This window comes from Haliaeetus albicilla, chromosome 24 (genome assembly GCF_947461875.1).
Source record: "Haliaeetus albicilla chromosome 24, bHalAlb1.1, whole genome shotgun sequence".
Classification (NCBI taxonomy): domain Eukaryota; kingdom Metazoa; phylum Chordata; class Aves; order Accipitriformes; family Accipitridae; genus Haliaeetus; species Haliaeetus albicilla.
In genome coordinates this window covers 22,786,684-22,803,719 of record NC_091506.1, presented here as the reverse complement: position 1 = coordinate 22,803,719, position 17,036 = coordinate 22,786,684, and the positions used below count along the sequence as shown (strand labels likewise).

At 40.2% G+C, this 17,036-nt stretch overlaps 1 protein-coding gene and 1 long non-coding RNA gene across 11 annotated transcripts in view; one reads left to right on the top strand and one right to left on the bottom strand.

Moving 5' to 3' along the window:
* LOC138681818 (uncharacterized) overlaps positions 1 to 2,870 on the bottom strand; it is a 67,196-nt gene extending 64,326 nt beyond the window's left edge. For 3 of the 4 annotated variants that reach the window (XR_011322015.1, XR_011322017.1, XR_011322018.1), the window contains exon 1: positions 2,036 to 2,870. This is a non-coding gene — a long non-coding RNA (uncharacterized lncRNA). Of the gene's footprint in view, positions 1 to 1,052; positions 1,459 to 2,035 lie in introns of those variants that run through there. The other variant, XR_011322016.1, reaches the window with a different exon arrangement.
* RAF1 (Raf-1 proto-oncogene, serine/threonine kinase) overlaps positions 1 to 17,036 on the top strand; it is an 80,014-nt gene that overhangs the window by 32,494 nt on the left and 30,484 nt on the right. For 4 of the 7 annotated variants that reach the window (XM_069769796.1, XM_069769795.1, XM_069769794.1 and 1 more), the window contains exon 1: positions 1,616 to 1,771. The exons of 2 other annotated variants lie outside the window; for them this stretch is intronic. The gene's annotated coding sequence lies outside the window, so the exon portion shown is untranslated. Of the gene's footprint in view, positions 1 to 1,021; positions 1,042 to 1,615; positions 1,772 to 17,036 lie in introns of those variants that run through there. One more of the 7 variants, XM_069769792.1, reaches the window with a different exon arrangement.

Below are 17,036 nucleotides of genomic sequence, written 5' to 3'. Positions count from 1 at the left end.
TTTCTTTTTCTGGGTTTTTTTTGGTAGGTCTGAGCCATGGCAATGGGGAAGAGAAAAAGAAGAGAATAAGCACTTTTCCCAATAGAAAAGTTGAAATCTCCACGTGATTTGTCTCACAAAAGAGTGCTACAAAAGTTTAGTTAAATCTTTCTTTTAGCAATATCCTCTAAATTGAAGGCATTATTACACTGGAATAAGTGGATAAATTCTAGAACATGTGAGAATAAAGTACTGAATCACAGTATTCTAGAGACATGGAAATTTCTGTTTTGGCCTTCTAGAGCTCCTGGTTGCCATGCCCATTTCAATCTCCTATTACTTGGCAACAATACCTCTTCCTGGAGAGCACCAGCAGCTAAAAACTTTGTATGTTTTTTTTTTCTTATTTGGTACTTAGGAGAGGCAAGCCCAACAGTGCTGCTTTTTTTTCTTGCCCTCAGTATGCCTCGATGAGCTTAATGTTTCTTTAGCTGAACTCAAACCTTGGTTTATATCAGAATGAACTTTCTTCTGTATAGAAATCCCAAATAAGGCTGAGAGAATTTTGCTGGAGGCTCTTTTTAGAGAAGTGCTCATTTAATTAACAATTAACGTCACTTATGTGACTATAAACACAAACGTGTATGCTCTTTAAAAACAGTTCTAGGAGAAATGTTTTATTTTGCAATAGCTATCCTTAGAAGTTTTGTTTTGGGATGATAAATTAACTGTTTACCATTTAACGGGCAGTGCTGTACATTCTCAAAGCCTGACCTAAAATAGGTTGGTTTGTGGTGCACTGGCAGCAACTTAACAGCCAGCAGAGTCCTTCAGTATCTTTACTCTTACATGGAGGCTGTGCCGAGTTACATACAGGGGATTGCTGTCTGGCAGCTGTTCCCTGTCTCCTCCAGGAAAAGAGGTTGCACGCTATTTTTTTTTTTTTTTTAATGTCTCCCCAGCTACCTTTCCCAGCAGTTCACACCCCACCCCTCTCAGCCCGTACCGCCCCTTGGGAATTTCTGCCTGTTCCCTTCAGAAACAGGGTTTGCTTTTGAACAGGTAAGACTTACGGGCTCTGCGCTCGCAGCGCGGCTGAGGCAGGTGTCGGCCCGGGGAGGGGGCGGCCCTGCCCGCGGGGCCCCGCCGGTGCGCACACACGCACCCGTGAGCTAACCGACTGCCGAACGGCCCCGTTTAATTAAGTGTCGAGCAAGCAAGAGAGTTGGGCTGGGCTGAGCTGAGCTGAGCTGAGCTGAGCGGGGGGCGCGGGGCTGCACGGAGGCGGCTGTAACGCCAGGCTGGCGGCAGCGCTGCGGGCGCCTCTGGAGGACTGAGGGGAGGCGGCTCGGTCGCCCCGGCAGGGCCCGCTCCGGCTCCCCCGACGCAGCGGCAGGGCTCATCACCCACCCCCAGAGCCGGCTGACCCAAGAAGGGGCGGAGGAGCAGACGCAGCCGCGGCGGCGGGCAAGGCCTCGCCTCGCCTCACCTCCCTCGGCTGCCGCCTCAACCGCTGCCGCCGCCGCTCCAAAATGGCGGCCGGCAGAGGGGGCGGGGGCGCGGGGCGGAGCGGGTTCTATCGACAGCTCGGCGCTCCGCGGTCAGGCCGAGAGGCGGGGAGGAGGAGGACGGGAAAAGAAGGCGAGAGGGAAGGAGCCGAGTGCCGAGAGGTCGATGGGCGGAGGATAAATGTCTCGCTGAGTGTGAGGCCGCCATTTTAGATGAGGAACGAAACGAACGGCACCGAGCGGGACGAGAGCCTGCAGGGAGCCGCCGGGAGGGAGTGACATAGGTAGGAGCGGCGTCGGGCTGGTGAGCGGCAGAGGACGCGGCAGGGAGCGAGGGACAGAAGGGCTCCCCTTTCTCCCCGGCTCGCTCTTCCTCGGTGCTGGCGCCTGGAGCGGCGCCGGCTGGCTCCCAGCGGCGGCTCAGCCCCGGGCGCGCTGACCCGGCCGCCGCCTCGGCCGTGAGGGGAAACCAGGGCGAGGCAAGGGCGGCCGCTCGGCCCCTGACAGGGACCGGGGGAGGAAGGAGGAGGAATCGGCCTTCTCCGTACCTGCGGGGTCGCGGCTCATCGCGGAGCCCTCGGCGCTCCCCCTCCGCCGCCGGGGCCGGCGTCCCTGTCCGCCGCGGGGCCCGGGCGGGGGCTCCCGCCTCGGGAGGGGAGGTGCGCGGCGGCCCGGACCCGGGAGCCGGGGAAGGTGCCAAAAAGCCCGGGGCGGGTGGTCTGAGGCCCGTGGCGGCTGCGGCGGGTCAGGTGGGAGGGGAAGGTGCGCCGCGGCCGCCGCCTGTCAGTGCCAGCGCGGAGCCCCGGGGACGGAGCCGCCGCCGCCCGCCCCGGGGGGCTGGCGTGGGGGGGGGGGGAATGCGCGGCCGAGGCGGGTGTGCCCGGGGGCTGGGGCTCCGCTCCGCCCGGCCCGGCCCGGTGCTGCGGCGGCCAGCGGGCGGGATGAGCAACGGGCGCCCGGCAGCACCTGGAACGGTGCCCCGGTGGCGGGGAGGGAGGGGCGGGATGCCCAGCGGTGGCTCCGCTTGCCCGGCCTCCTCGGGTCTGCGCTTCGCTGCTGGCAGCTTTGTCCCTCCTGTGCTTCCAGCGGGGACTCCCTAACCTTTCTGTTACTTTGATCTACTGTCTAATGAACCGAGAACGGAAGATGCGTTTAAGCTGTATTAGCATAACTGAATGCATTCTGCTTAGGCATTCCTCAGTTTGAACTGCTTGCTTGACTTTTTTTTCTTCTTCTTCTTTTTTTCCCCGACTTAGATTCAGTTTAAAAAAAAGGCACTTGAAAACTGGAGTAAGATTCTTTAGTTTCCTCATTTTTTTCTGAACTGGTACAACTTTGCCATGTACAAATGGTGTTACTCCAGAGCCAGGGCTTGAGGATTGCACTGTTTCTGGACTCTTTTTATCTACAATCTAAATGCACACACAAATAACCTGCCCGTGCTAACGGCAGCACGTCTCTTGTCCATTGTTCGTCTGGCCTACGTCAGGCTAAGTAACTTGTGTAGATTTTTTTTTTTTTTTCCTTCTTAGCCTTTAAGTGACATCTGTAAACGCAGGGACCTTACCTGGGACAATGAGATCTCAAAACTAGTTGTAGTGGAATTGCTACAGCACAGTGTGCATTCCAGATGCAATTGTAGGTTGTCGTAGGTATGTATGTAAAACCAGAAGGGTCTGTAATGGAGTAAAACTAAGACTCTTCCAAAACCAAAGCCAACTTAAAATATCTGAAAATAGTTTTGTACAAAGCACTTATTACTTTAAATTGTCTTTTATTTTAATGCTTCTGAAGAACTTTGCTCCAAATGTTGCCTAAAAGGTCACTGCATTGTGTAGAACTAAGATTTAATTTGAATGGACATGCTTATCCTTTAGGATGTGTCTGCAGTGTTGGTGCAGAAGAAAAGATTGAATTGGTGAATGTGAGAGTCAATTTCAGGCAGTTCGGTTAAATCTGTTCAGTGGACACCCATTCAGAATGGAAGTGGCTTTAATTTAGTTTGCCTTAAAGAAAAATTTCTGTAGGTGAACCCTAAGGCTACAATTAATCATAAAAAAAGTATGGATCTGTATGAATGTTCATTAAATGGATGACTGATTAATAGGGTAAGCAATTTAATCTTAGATTATTAAATCAGAAGTGAACTAGCTTACTTGGGTTGGAGCAGTGGTGCTTTCAGAAATCTGGAATGTGTTTTTCGTACGGTTTGTTGCCATACTTAATATCTTCAGGACTGGACAACTTATTGTGCAACACTGCTGACTAACCTGCTTTGAAAGAAAATCTGGAAGTAGCAGATCTATTTTTTTCCAAAGTAGATGTAAAACTTTATTTTGTTTCAGTTGAATGCCTTTGGTGTTTACCTATAATTTTCCATTTTTTATTCTTTAACAACAACAAAGTTTATTCAAATTACATACGAAGTTACTGCTGTCTCAGGGCCTGAACTTACTACAACTTATTAAAATAACTCATATTTTATAAACCACAAACATGACCCACGGAAATCATTGGTCAGCACTTCTTGGTATGCTAAATCAGCACTAGTTTCTTCTGGGACATGTACTCCCCTCCTCCCTCTAGTTTATATATTTGGCTCCTTTGCTCTTGGGAAACCAGGAGTTGAGGAAAAAACAAGTTTTCCTTGTTTTCTGTCTTTGAAGACAAATTAAATTGAGATGATGAGAGCTGTTGGTTCTAAAACTACTGTAGGAGATGGGAACCAAAAGCTGGTTCAAATTACTATGTATAAATAAGTCTTCAATCAGTTAGTTTCAAATGCAGGAGTCATGCTGATAAATTCACTTTTGTGTTATGGATACAGAATGTTTGAATTATTTTTTTATTTCTAATAAAGTTACGAGAGCAAATAAACTAACAAAGTCTAGTTCAATACAGGCTTGTATTTGGGTCTCTGATCATCTCTGCTGCAAACATACTGTCTTTCTCTTCCATGACACAGTCAGTCCCTTTGCCACACCTTTTTAATACCTTTAGCAACTCTTGCTTTCCCGTCTTCACTATTGCCTTACTTAAACACCTTCCAGGTTTTTTTTTTTCCTCCTCCTCTCCCTCTATTATGTTGCTTGTCTACCTTCTTGGCCTGCCAGCTAGGCAAGAGGTTTTTTCTTGGTTTGGTTTTGTCACGTGGTGATGTGCTGCTGCAGCTAGCATGCCAAAGGTTTGTGCTGTGGTGCCCTCACCGATGAAGATGCTGGGAGAGCGAAGGATTCTTCCATGCTTTTGCTTCCTATTTCCATAGCCTGTGGGAATATTGTATTCTTGATGCCTCTACCAGTGTTTAGTTGAAATAAGCTAGTATGTCCACAAGTTGCTGGAGGAGAAGCAGAAGGACAGCTGGGTGGCATGATCACATAAGACCAGTTGCCTAGGGAACAATGATAACATGTTTTTGTGCAGTAGAATTTCCAAAACTTCCATGCAAATTCAGCTTGAAACAAATGAATAATTGAGAAGGGTGATTGTTTTGTAAGAAATAAGTTCCTGGACCATCTTCTAACTTAAAAATGCAGAAATCTAAAGACTGTGTAACTGTGTGAAGAGAAATAGAAGTCAGTGTTCTATTTCTTGTGAAAACATCAAATTGCGTAAGTCAGAATTATCTTTATTTGGGGAAGTAACAAGAATAGACAAAGCAAGATTAAAATTTGTGACTTAACTAAAATTTCAAGCATGGTAATTTAAGCACGATTTCAGTAAGTTTCATATAAGTTTAATTTGTGAACGAGCAGGCGTGTTTATATCTGCATTGTACCAAATTTGATTGATTTTGTGTAATTGCTTATGCAAAACCCTTGAGTATTTTCTGGTATGAAATATATCCATTGTGTATTGAATAAGGTTGTGGAAACATGTTGTGAGCTCTAACAATTAATTGAAAGAGGAGTTGATACAACACTAGGAAATCAGGTAAAAATGCTAGCTTTATGACAAATTAACAAGGTATTTTTAGCAATGAGCATGCATTAACTCATGAGTTTTGGGACAGCCTAAAGTAGGTACAACTTATTCTGTGTGGGTAATCCAGATATGTATTTAGTGATGTTGCTAGTTTTTCTGAAAAGAAACTCTGTTTTGGACAAAGTTCTGTGAATAATTCTCAGTGCTCTGTTGGCTCTTGCTGCATACGCTATTTTTTTGTAAACAACGATTTTGCTTTGAAAAGCAGCTGGCGCACATTTATTCCTTTAGTGACTTGAATATTGTGTTTGTACTATAAATGCCATCTGTTTCACACAAAGTTGATTTTATTGCAGCAGTGTGTACTGACCTTTTATGGTTTAATAGAATATGGTCATCTTGTGTACTGAAATGCTGCAATGCATACAGTAGGTGAGGATAAACAAAGCACTGTTCTTGAGTCATTTGTAAATGAGTAAAGCATTTTCTTGGTAGACTTCAGAGCTAAGAATTATAACTGGTAATTAATAAATACAACGTTTACATAAGTGAGTATCCTTTTTTCAGGTTTTTAAGTGACATAGTCAATGTGATTGAGTTATATATTTTCCAGAAGTTTTTGCTTGCTTATGGGGAATGACAGGCTTTTTAGAGCTAAGATTTTAATGTAGAAAAACTCTGGATTCGTGTAGAACAATACGGTGGCAAATGCGGGTCATTGGATTTGTTTGCAGTTGCAGGTGTGTCTGTATTCTGCCATTTCTTCTATGCATGTTCCAAACGTATCCTGCATGCTTGCATAAATGAAGCAGAGCAGTAGCACAGTTAAATCAAAGCTGATTGGTTTTAACTTCAGGCAAAAGAGTTTTAGAATTGCCTTGCAAATAATCTGTGCATGTGGTGAGTGTGTAAGTGACTCTGCCTTGTTTTCTTTGCAGTATCTGAAAATCTGCAAATGGGACCTGTATCTCCAGCTCTTCTGATATAAGCCCCTTTTTATGTTGTTGTTGTTCTCAGTTTCATTGCTCTGTGGAATCATTTCACTTGCTGTGTTGTGGCTCTCTGCAGATGCTGAGTTGATTACGGTAGTGCTGCCTGTTTTCTCTTACTACTGCATTACATTGCTTCATTTCAGATTTCAGCTTACGTTGCATACTTGCTATTGGTTTAACCCTAAAATATGTCATTTCTGACAAACAGCTGACAAAAGGGTGTTAATTAATATTGCATTCCAATTGAAATACGTAGTATCGCTTAAGAGCAGTTGAGACATCTTGTATATTTTTAGTTCACAAGCTAGAGGGAGGTTGCTTCACTAACTTGCAGCTGGGTGTGGCATGGGGTTAACCATATTAATTAAAGCTGGCTCAGAGGTTTAGACTTTAAAAAATGGCTCAGAGCCCCCATTATAGTCTTCTGTTACATAATTTTTTTCACTATAGAACAAGATAGAGTTTTGAAAATGAGTGTTTTGGGAACACCTAGCTGCAGAGACTAGCAAGAGGGAGATGCAAGGTAGCGCACAACTGGAAGAAAGGTATCTTTAATGCCTTTGTACCTTTGCAGGGCTAACATTTAGGTATATATTCAGAAACTTTAATATATGACTAATCTTCCTTTTTCTGTAATATCTTTTATTTTGTTAGTCATTTGCTTCCAGTATATGTCCCTGCCAACTCTATCAGTAATTTGTGCTAGTTTTTGCATATTCCACTTTCTTCTTCTATTCTCAGTCATTTAACAGTGTTTGCTCAAAGTCTGGTCATGCATTCAATATTTTCTAGAGTGGTCTTTCCAGTCTATTAGTGTACAACAAAAGGCACTCCTCTCTCTTTACTCTTTTACTACCTGTGGAAGAGATGAACTGTGTCTCCCCCACTGCGACAGCTTGTTGGAGAAACAAGTAAATTATCCTTTTTTCTTTATTCTGTAATTTTCCCTGTGTAAAAGAAACTATGTGCGAGATTTTACATAAGAGTTTACATTTCTTGGTGAAACTGAAGGAAGCATGGTGAAACGTATACTCCCTTTTGTTTGTATGAAATTGTAAAAGAAATGTAGAAACACAGAGGAATAGTCCTGCAAAGTAATACAGCAAATGTAGGGAGGACCATTAGACTGGAAGCTTCAATGGTGGCAGCGTTGCTGGGAAGAAAAAATACTAGTTAATCATATTTTAAGGGTTTTAAAAAAATTTATTGCAACCCCAAAATGCTAGTTACATTATTCCCAAATGGTTATCATAGAAAGTACAATGTTTTTATAAATTTATTTTGAAAGAAAAAGCAAGGTGGATTTTAACTCAACTTAATGTGGAGATGAAAGAGCCTGTAATTACCTCTCTAGGTTCCAGTTGAAAAGGTGTATTTTGATATACAGTAACAACTTGGTTTTTTTTAAACTTTGTTTTAGAAACTTTGTTCTAAGTGTCACAAAGTTGCTCAGATTTGTAACATAGGATACAACTCCAGCTTCAGATTCTATAAAACCTTTTTTTAGAATTCCAGAAGTTCAGAATTTACCTAGCAATTGTTAGTTTCACGATTGCTGCCAGGTTAATATTTTCCTTATTTTGATAATTTCTGATAGAATTTGAATTCCCTTAGGTCTAATCTATCTCATAAGCCCATTAAAATAATTATTATCAGTTCTTGATTTGTGCACTGCTTGTAATTTTATGCAGTTTTTTTCTAAAACCTGTATTGTAAAACTCGTGCATTAAGCATGGCAAATGCATCTAAACTCTCTACTTTTGAATTTGCATGTATATGACCTATGTATATTTCTTCATATAGACACAGAGTACTGGGGCCACTGTGTGCAAATAAGAAACATATATTTGATTATGCCAGCACTTTCAAACTTAAGGAGAGTTAAATATGTTGATGATCATTCAGTTTTTCTTAGGCTGAGGGGAAAAAATGTAGCAGTAACTGTGCAAGCCAAGTGATGTCCTCCTGCTTTTTTATAGCTTTCTTTTCCCTCCCTATCTCCCTCTCCAATAACTTTTGAAAGCCATGTCCAATCAGTACCAATCCATAGGCATGAGCAGGCAGAAGCCTGTTTGTGGTGTTGAAGATGGGAGGATACTGGTTTCCCTTGTCTCTAATTAGAAAGCTAAGCAATTTCAGTCATCTGTAAGTCAAGCTGCTGGCTAAGGAGCATGAATTTCTTCTAGCAAAACATTTCTGTCTTGGTTTGATCACTGGTCTAACAGTTTTAAGTGTTCATATTGTGTCGGTTGTTATCTTTATGTGGAAACACGGAAAAAAACTGATCTAGAGTTCAGGTGCTAGGGGGTGGTTGTTCCAGGGTGGTTGGAGTTGAGGGGGTGCGTTTGCAGAAATGGGCCAAAACGGGCTCATTGGAGCATGGCACGTGTGTGGCTGTGAGCGAATGTAGTAAGTTAAGTAGCTTCCAGAGTGTGTTGCAGCCAAAAGAAACAACAAAGTGTGCAAGGCTCTAATTTTATGCTGACATTTAACAAAAAATAAACGGTGTTCTGAATTACATCATTCATCTGTGTTAAATGCTTTAGAAGCAAGTATGCAGCTTACACAGGCAATAATAGCATGCTGAAACAAAGTGTTCGTGTCAGAGGGATACAGTGGATTGATTTCAGCTGGAAGTCAGTTCCAGAGCTTACTCTTAGATTTCTCAAACCTTTTAAGTTGACTGTGTAACTTGTTCACTGGCAATCAAGAGGTTATAAAAAGAGAGCCAGCTGATGTTGCAATCTAAGCACTGGCCATATAGTGGAAAGACTCTCCTTTGGCATGTTCACTAGTGCTATTTTTACCTATTCCAGTAAGATCTGCCCTTGTGATGTTAAATTACAGGACAGTACCTGGAATTATTTTGTTTTACAGAACTGCTGTATGCTCTGAAGAAAATTTTCAGTAAAATTGTCTTACATTTTGAAAATATTTTTTCCTCTGTCACCACAAATAATACTGCTGCTGTAACTGTAAGAGAGTCTTTTCACTTTTGTTTGCATATTTTATGTCTGGCAGAGGTGTTTTTTTCTTTTTCTTTTTTTTCCTTTTTTCTCTAATTTTGGTTTCCTTTGTATATTAAGTGTTTTTTCTTTGTCAGTTTCTCATGTGGAGATTTTAAATAGGCAATGTGATTTTTAAAGACCAGGAATTAACAGTGTAGCCCAGGAAATAAGTGTAGCAGGATGTTTTTGTCATTATAACTTCTAAAAAGCCTATTAAATTTCAAGTTGATGGTTCCGACACACAATAGAAATTAATTTAATTTTTTCTGGGAGCAGATTTTCAGCATTGCCAGTGACAAAATGCTGTATCTACTATCTGATTGTAGTGAAAACTGGAGAAAACAGCAAGAATGCTGTAACAGTATAACACTGGGGTTCAGCTGTATAGAAGTACTACATACGATACCACATATGCAGATGTATGACCGTCTGAATCACAGCGCTGAAATGTCTAATGTTTGTGATTATCTGATCTTAAATACAATATTGTCCAGGTGTATTTTCTAAAACTGTCAGCACCTAGTTCAAAAGTGACTTGACAACCCTGAAACACAAACCTATCATTTTAAAACTCTGTTTCAAACTCTTGATCTGGCTATTTATACTTGTAGGAGAATTTTTAATTTTTCAAAAGCAATGCTTTGATAACTGAAGTATGATCAGTGATCAACTTGTGTGAGTTCAGCATTCCCCTTACAGAAGAACACCTGCTTCCCTTACTCCTTCTCTTGCACTGTGGAGTATCTCAGGTGGAAATCCTGCGAGTAGGCAAACTTCCTCCAGTACAGAGCAATTTTCTTCTCCCTTGGCTTTGCCATTGTCTTAGGTGAACAATTCTACTTCTCAGGTTTAATTGAATCTCACATCTGCAATAACAGCTGGTATTTTTGTCAACTCTTTTACTTCTTAAACCCTCTTTGTTGCCAGTTCTGTTAGCAAATGTTCTTACTGATTTTTGTTTTTCATCTATTTCTTACCTGTCAGGAAAAATATGTGATTTTTTTACTCCCTTGCAGCTATTACTTTGGTTGCAGGTAGAAATATTGTACCTGCTGCTTCTTTAACCCATCGCACTTGTTTTATGCTATGCCTTCTCTTATTGATTTTTATATGAGATTCCTTTTTTTTCTGGCTGATTCTACAATAAAATTGCTTTGGGTTTTCAGTCTGTAAAACCTCTACCCCACCACGTCAGTTTTCTCTCCTCTTTTTCATCTAACATTAGCCGTTATACTAATTGTCTCAGAGTTTGTCCCAGACTCTTTTCAGCTCAGTTTTTAGCTTGTTTTCCTCAGAAACTGGTCTTTACAAATCTCTTAACCTCCTAGCTAAATGTGAGGATCATAACTGTATCCTTGCTTTTATCAGTTTGCCAATTGTCAACTTAGGTACTTTTAAAATCAAAAAACCACCACTTCCCTCTCACCCCCTCATGCCTACATTGGTTCCTATGAGGATGTCTTTCTCTGGTCCTCTGCTTATTCTTATGGTTCTTATGGTGGTTTTATCTTCCCTGTTTTTCTCTGCTTCTGGCCCCCACATACTTTCTGGTCACATCACTTCCCACACCTTATTCCTCAGTAATGTAATCTGTTAAAAAATAAACAAACAACACCTCCTCCCCCTTGATTCAGTGTGGATTATTTCCTAAATATATCATTATTGCTGACTGGTTGTCTTCTGTTAGAACTAAAGATCTCAGCTTTTCTTCTGGTGTGCAAAAGATGGAATTCCTTCTTCCCTTCTCCCCAGTCTCCCTGCTTATCTTTTCCTGTAATAGAAACCATATTCACGATATTTTGCATGTCACATTCCTAAATGTTTGCTGTAGAGAGGTATGCAAGTTAGTAAGCAGGGTAAATGTACACTTCAGACTGTAAGTAGGTTTTAATTTTAAAATTACTAAGTGGCTCAAGGTGGAGATCCCAAACCATTCTTCTGGTTTCTTTTTATTCTTTGGAGTTTGCCATCTTGGGTAAAATCATTGCAGCTTCCCCCCCTCTGCCCCTTTCCCCTACCTGCTCTATCTAGGAGAGAGGATACTTGTAACCAAAAGTGAGCTAGCAATACAAGATCTCTTCTTGAATTTTTTTTACATGTACTTTCTTGTATTTCATATAAAGAAAGATATGAGGAACCTGGGACTGTTCAGCCTGGAGAACAGAAAGCTTTGTGGGGGATCCTATCAATGTGTATCTGTACACTGGTGGGAGGGAATGAAGAGGACACCAGAATCTTCTCATTAGTGCCCAGTCACAGCCCAAGGGGCAGTGAGGCCAAATTAAAACACATGAATCTCTATCCGAACACAAGAAAACTCTTTTTTTTTTTTTACTGTGAGGGTGGTCAAACACTGGAACAGGTTGCAGAGAGAGGCTGTGGAGTGTGTATCTGTGGGGATGCTCAAAACCCAACTGATGTGGTCCTGGGCAGCCTGCTACAGCTGACGCTGCTTGAGCAGGGAGGTTGAACTAAATGGTTTCAAGAGGTCCCTTCTAGCCTCAGTGACTGTGTTGCATCTTTGCCTGCTCTAATCATCTCTGCACGGGATTGTTTTAGGAATTGCTAATTAGGATGGGAACTTTGGGTAAGAAAGCATTTTACCATTTACTATATAGTGAATGTTTTTGTGTATTTGACTTGCACTGCTTTCTTTCACTAATCTGAGCTTCCAATCTTTTAATTAAGACTTCTTTGGCTTCCCTAGGAATTCTTCCTCTTACAGTTAATGCTTATATGCAAGACACAGATAGCCTTCAGAAGCTTAGCTTCTTACTACTTCTTTTGTTGTTGTTGTTTTGGACCAAGATTTGTTATAACATTTATGAGTCAGCGAGGTGTTTTTCTGTATAAGTGAGGAACTGGTGTCTGAGAAGAAGGTATTCAACTCATACTTAATTTTTAATTTAGTGAGTTTTTAGCTGTGAAAGATTATTATGATGCTCTTGAATAATTATGAGATTATGTTGAGCTGGGGTAGCATTTAGTTGTCACGCAGTCTGGCCTTGCACAGTGCGTCTCATTACACTGGAATGTTGGATAAAATAATGAAAGGCTAGAAGGCCCTGAAAACTATAACAGTAGAAGGATGATAAGCTAACATTACTATTGATGTAATTCACAAAATAATTTTTTGGTTATTAATTTGGTATGTTGGGCATGTGTATAAGTTTTTCTATTAAAATAGTAAATATCTTCTGGTTTTGTGTTACCTTCCACAGATTATGTACTTCATCCTTTTGTTGTAGGACTTTATTCACTTAAAGGAGAAACTAAAGGTATAAAAAACTTTTTCTGGTTATCTTTCCCTTCGTCCTTACCCTGCCCCATTCTTTCTTCTGAGGTCCCTGGGTCTTTCCTGGAGGAAGGGAAACTTATCACAGCTGAGCTCAGTGCTTGTATTGCTTCACTGCTACTAGAATTTGCTTTTTGTTTTTTTGAAAAAATCCATGAAATTGATATGATACCTACAGTTGTTTCAGTGTTTGCTTTATCAGAAGTGTATGTTTACCTTAAGCTCTTACTTTAGTCAGTCTCCATGGATATTTACTTTGCAGGGGGAAAGCCCTTTCCTCAGTTTAGAACTTTAGATCTTGATATTTGCCTCTCTTCAAATAGCATTTGCCTTTCCACACAACTACAGATCTGTTGTGAATAACCCAGACCTAATGTAAATCAAGTCTGTGATGTTATCTTGCAACTGGTGGTCGTTTTTGGTTTTTTTCTTTTCTGAAACAAAAAATCTGTTATGGTACTTTGTTAAATAAAACCCCACCCAACCCCCTGTAATTTCATAGATGTATTTAGTAAGATAATGTAAGATAGAGTTAAAATGGAGCATAATTTCTCTTTGGAGGCAATCAGGATAGTAAATTTTTGACATAGTCTAAATAATTTAGCTTGTATACAATCTGTAATTTCTAATTACATTCAGTTTTTATTTGCCTTTTTATGCAGGCTTTTTTTGCAAATACTGGTGCATATGAAATTAGTAGAGCTGTCCAGGCAATTTGTAACTAAAAGACTTGGTTCATATTGCAGAAATGTATGTTCAACTATTCCCAGGTGTACTTTATTTTAAAATATAAGGGAGAACCATTTGTTCTATCTTCTTACAGAAAAATATCTCGAGGCCCTTTCCAAACCTTCCTTAGTGCTATTGCCCCTCTTCCCTGCCGCCCACCCCCTCTCCAATCTGTACATTATTTCCATGCCCAGGCTTTTAGAATTGCAGTATTGACTTCCCGGTGGCATTGCTGGTTGTGGCACAGAGCCCACATTTAATCAACTACATTTATTAGTTTAAAGCTGCCCTGAGTGAATGAAGAGAATACCTAACTCTTGAATTAGCTGGATCACTGCATGCTATTCTGTCTAACTGTACAGATAATCTAGCTGGTATTTTGCAACAGTATTTTAACAGTAACTGTGGTATGTCTGAACTGTACAGTTAGCCTGCGTAACTAGTGGCTCCCGTCAGTTACTTGAATAACCTAATCTCAGTCAGTGGTCCTTTTCAGCAAAACTGAGGTTGGTTTAAAGACTGGTATGTTCTCAGTGGTGGTGTCCTCAGTGTTGCTTCACTTACTACATGCAACTGAGGTAGGACAGAGCCAGTAATTCTTTGTGCTGAGATTCCCAGTCACTTTTGTTTAATCCTTGAGAACTTGTGTGGGAAGGGCATTTGGTAGATTGCTGACATTTGAGTAACTTTTTCATCCTTGCTGTAAAGTGGATGAGTTCCAGGCAACTGTAAACACAGTTTGGGGCTTTCAGCCGTACTTGAAACAATTCAAGCATGAGCAAGTTCAGAATGCAAATAGGCACGTGTCTGAGAATGTATGTACAGTTGATTGAAAGGCTTGGGGAAAAAAAAAATGCTTGTCCAAAGTGTCTTGTCTGTGTAATGTCAATACACATGTAAACTCATAGCCCCACTTCTGCAATCCAAGGTCTGTTTTAAAGATCTATTTTTCTTAATCTTTCTGTGGAGGATTCTGCTATAAAGAATTTAACATTATGGTGAAGAAACAAGAAGTCTAAGCGTGACAAGAGTGTCATATAATGTGATTCTGATATAATCAGATATAAGAAAGCAGTGTTCAGTATGCTTTTTATTTCTAGTAATGCATTTGAATTTACCAAATTAAAAAATGAGAACATCTTAAATATCACTTCAGCTTTAATAGTCTTCATAATGTTAAGAGAACACATTTAAAACATTGAGTGACTGCCTCTCAATATTTATCAATTTTGATTATAAGATAAAAATTATAAATTATTATACTAAAAAAAAAGTGGAGCTTTTACTGTATGACATACTTCTGGTGCTTTGTTAGCAAAACTTGTACAAAATGTACATGCAAAATTTGTGTACTTTCCTTGCTTGCCTTTTCCTTTCATAGCTGTTTTTGCAGTTTTATAAACTATTTTGTGAATCTGTATAAACTTAGCAGCAGAACTTAACTAAAATTTTAAAAAATTCTTATTGAGTGCTTGGAAACACCTGCTGCATTTTTCTTTTTAGCTGAGATTGCTTTATTTGCTTTGGGAAAGGGAAGGATTTGGATTCTATATCCCTTTGTGCTCTTTTAGATACAAGCAGAGTATTCAGTGCTCCTTTTTTTTCTAATGAAGGAATTCAGGTTTTGTAGGGAAACTTACAGAGCTCTGCATTTGAACTTGATAGAAATTTCATGTGGGAAGAAATGGGTGACTGACACGGGAATGATCTGTGTTGAGGACAAACCAAAGTGATCTTCCAAAAAATTGGTTAGGAAAAGTAGCCTGGAGGTGTTCTAATCAACAGGGAAGAGCAGGCACAGAGCAGCCAAAGATGCAGGTAGTTTCGGTCACAAATACCTACTAACCGAAGCCCAAAGTACAGCCTACTACAGCCAAGTAGTATATAAACCAAGACTTGGTTTATGCTTACAAACCAAAGTTTTACTCTGAAAGTTAAATACAAAGACATGTTAATCTTGCAAAGGATTAATCAATCTGAAAGCATGTCAGACTGAGAGTTGTATTGCTTGTGCCCTCCTTACTGTGAAGCCCCATTGTTGGAAAACCAATGTTATTTTTTTCCTTAAATACTTCTAAGTTACGTTAGCAGCATAATGGCTGAAGTAATGACTAAGAAATTAATGGTTCAGAGCAATAGAGAAAAAGATGAGAAAAGATACTTCCAAGATCAGAACACCTGAGGCAGAAATTATGTGTGTAATCTTTAAGTATTGGTTGTTTTTTTGTATGTTGGGGTTTGTTTTTTTTCCCCCCTGAACAATAACATTTCCTCCTGTTAATTTTTAATTTTTTTTTTGTCAGTTCTATTAGGGGGGAGCTTGCTTTTTGGCGTTGATCTCTTAAAATGAAGGACATTCAGAGGAAAAACGCCAACCTTGCAGATGTATGAGAGATCTGCCTGGGTTATTAGACTGATCCTAATTCATGCCCTGCATTTATGTTTACATGGATCACAGCTTTATTTATTAATATAGGAATGGGTCCATATTTATTTTCTACTGCTATGAAAAGCTACTTTTAAAAAATACTGCTATATATCACAATAGATATTTGTTTGGTGTGGGTTTCTTTTTTTCCCCAGACAACTGGTCACCCATGCAATATTAAATCAATTGAGAATTACTGTATGGGAGGGAAGCTGAGAAAAGGCGAGTTAAATGTATCATTGATCTTTTTGTGTCAAGGATGAAAACTTTTCTTATAAGCAACTTTTAAAGCTTATATTTTCTAACAAAAGTGTTCACTTTGAAATGGATTCTGGGTTTTGTTCTGTGGTGTTTTGCCTTTGTATATATATCTCATTAAACATGAGTGTGGCTTTTAATTGTTCATGTGGATAAAAATGGCACCGTGTGTGTGTTGGGAGGGGGAACTGTATTTACATTTTCTTTAAAAGCTTCTGGTGTTTGTTTCAGAAATAAAGGAAAGGGCAAGGCACCTAAACTCTATACTGAGAGGAGTTTAGCTTTGTATCCTGTGAACGTTAAGGCTTCTTCATTACCAGTTTCAGCATTCCTTAGGGAGACCAACTAAAATTTTTAGCAGTTTGGACTAAACACTTTTTGCTAGTCATGGAAAAAGCTAAAGTAACTTAAAGTATCTTTCAGATATGAATGAATGATATGAGTGTATGATCTGAGTGGATATGAGTGAATGATCACTAGGAATTTGTTACTGTCAGATGCGCACATTGCATAGCTGTTTTGTGCATTTGGTTTTAATGCTTGTTCAAATGACTAATTATCAAAACCTGTAATCTATGCAAAAAGTACTAATGAAAAGTGCAGTCTTGGTCACAATGTGCAGTATATCTGTGGGAGGTGGAGGAATAGTATGAGTGTTTTTTGGGTTTTGGTTTTTTTTTTCCTCAGATTGAATTTTAATATGAAACGAATCAGTACCAGTTTCCTAGTAGTACTGGATCTACAAGGGCACTGATATACTTTAACATCTTAAAATATTCTTTGAATGCTGCTGTTGCAGTTTTTCAGTTGTAGACAGGCTCTTTGAAGTCATTTTCATGAAAGTGAGGAGTTGCAGGAAGAAAAATTTTAAAGAAAAATTTTAGAAAGATGTATGAAAATATTCAGCTGGCAATG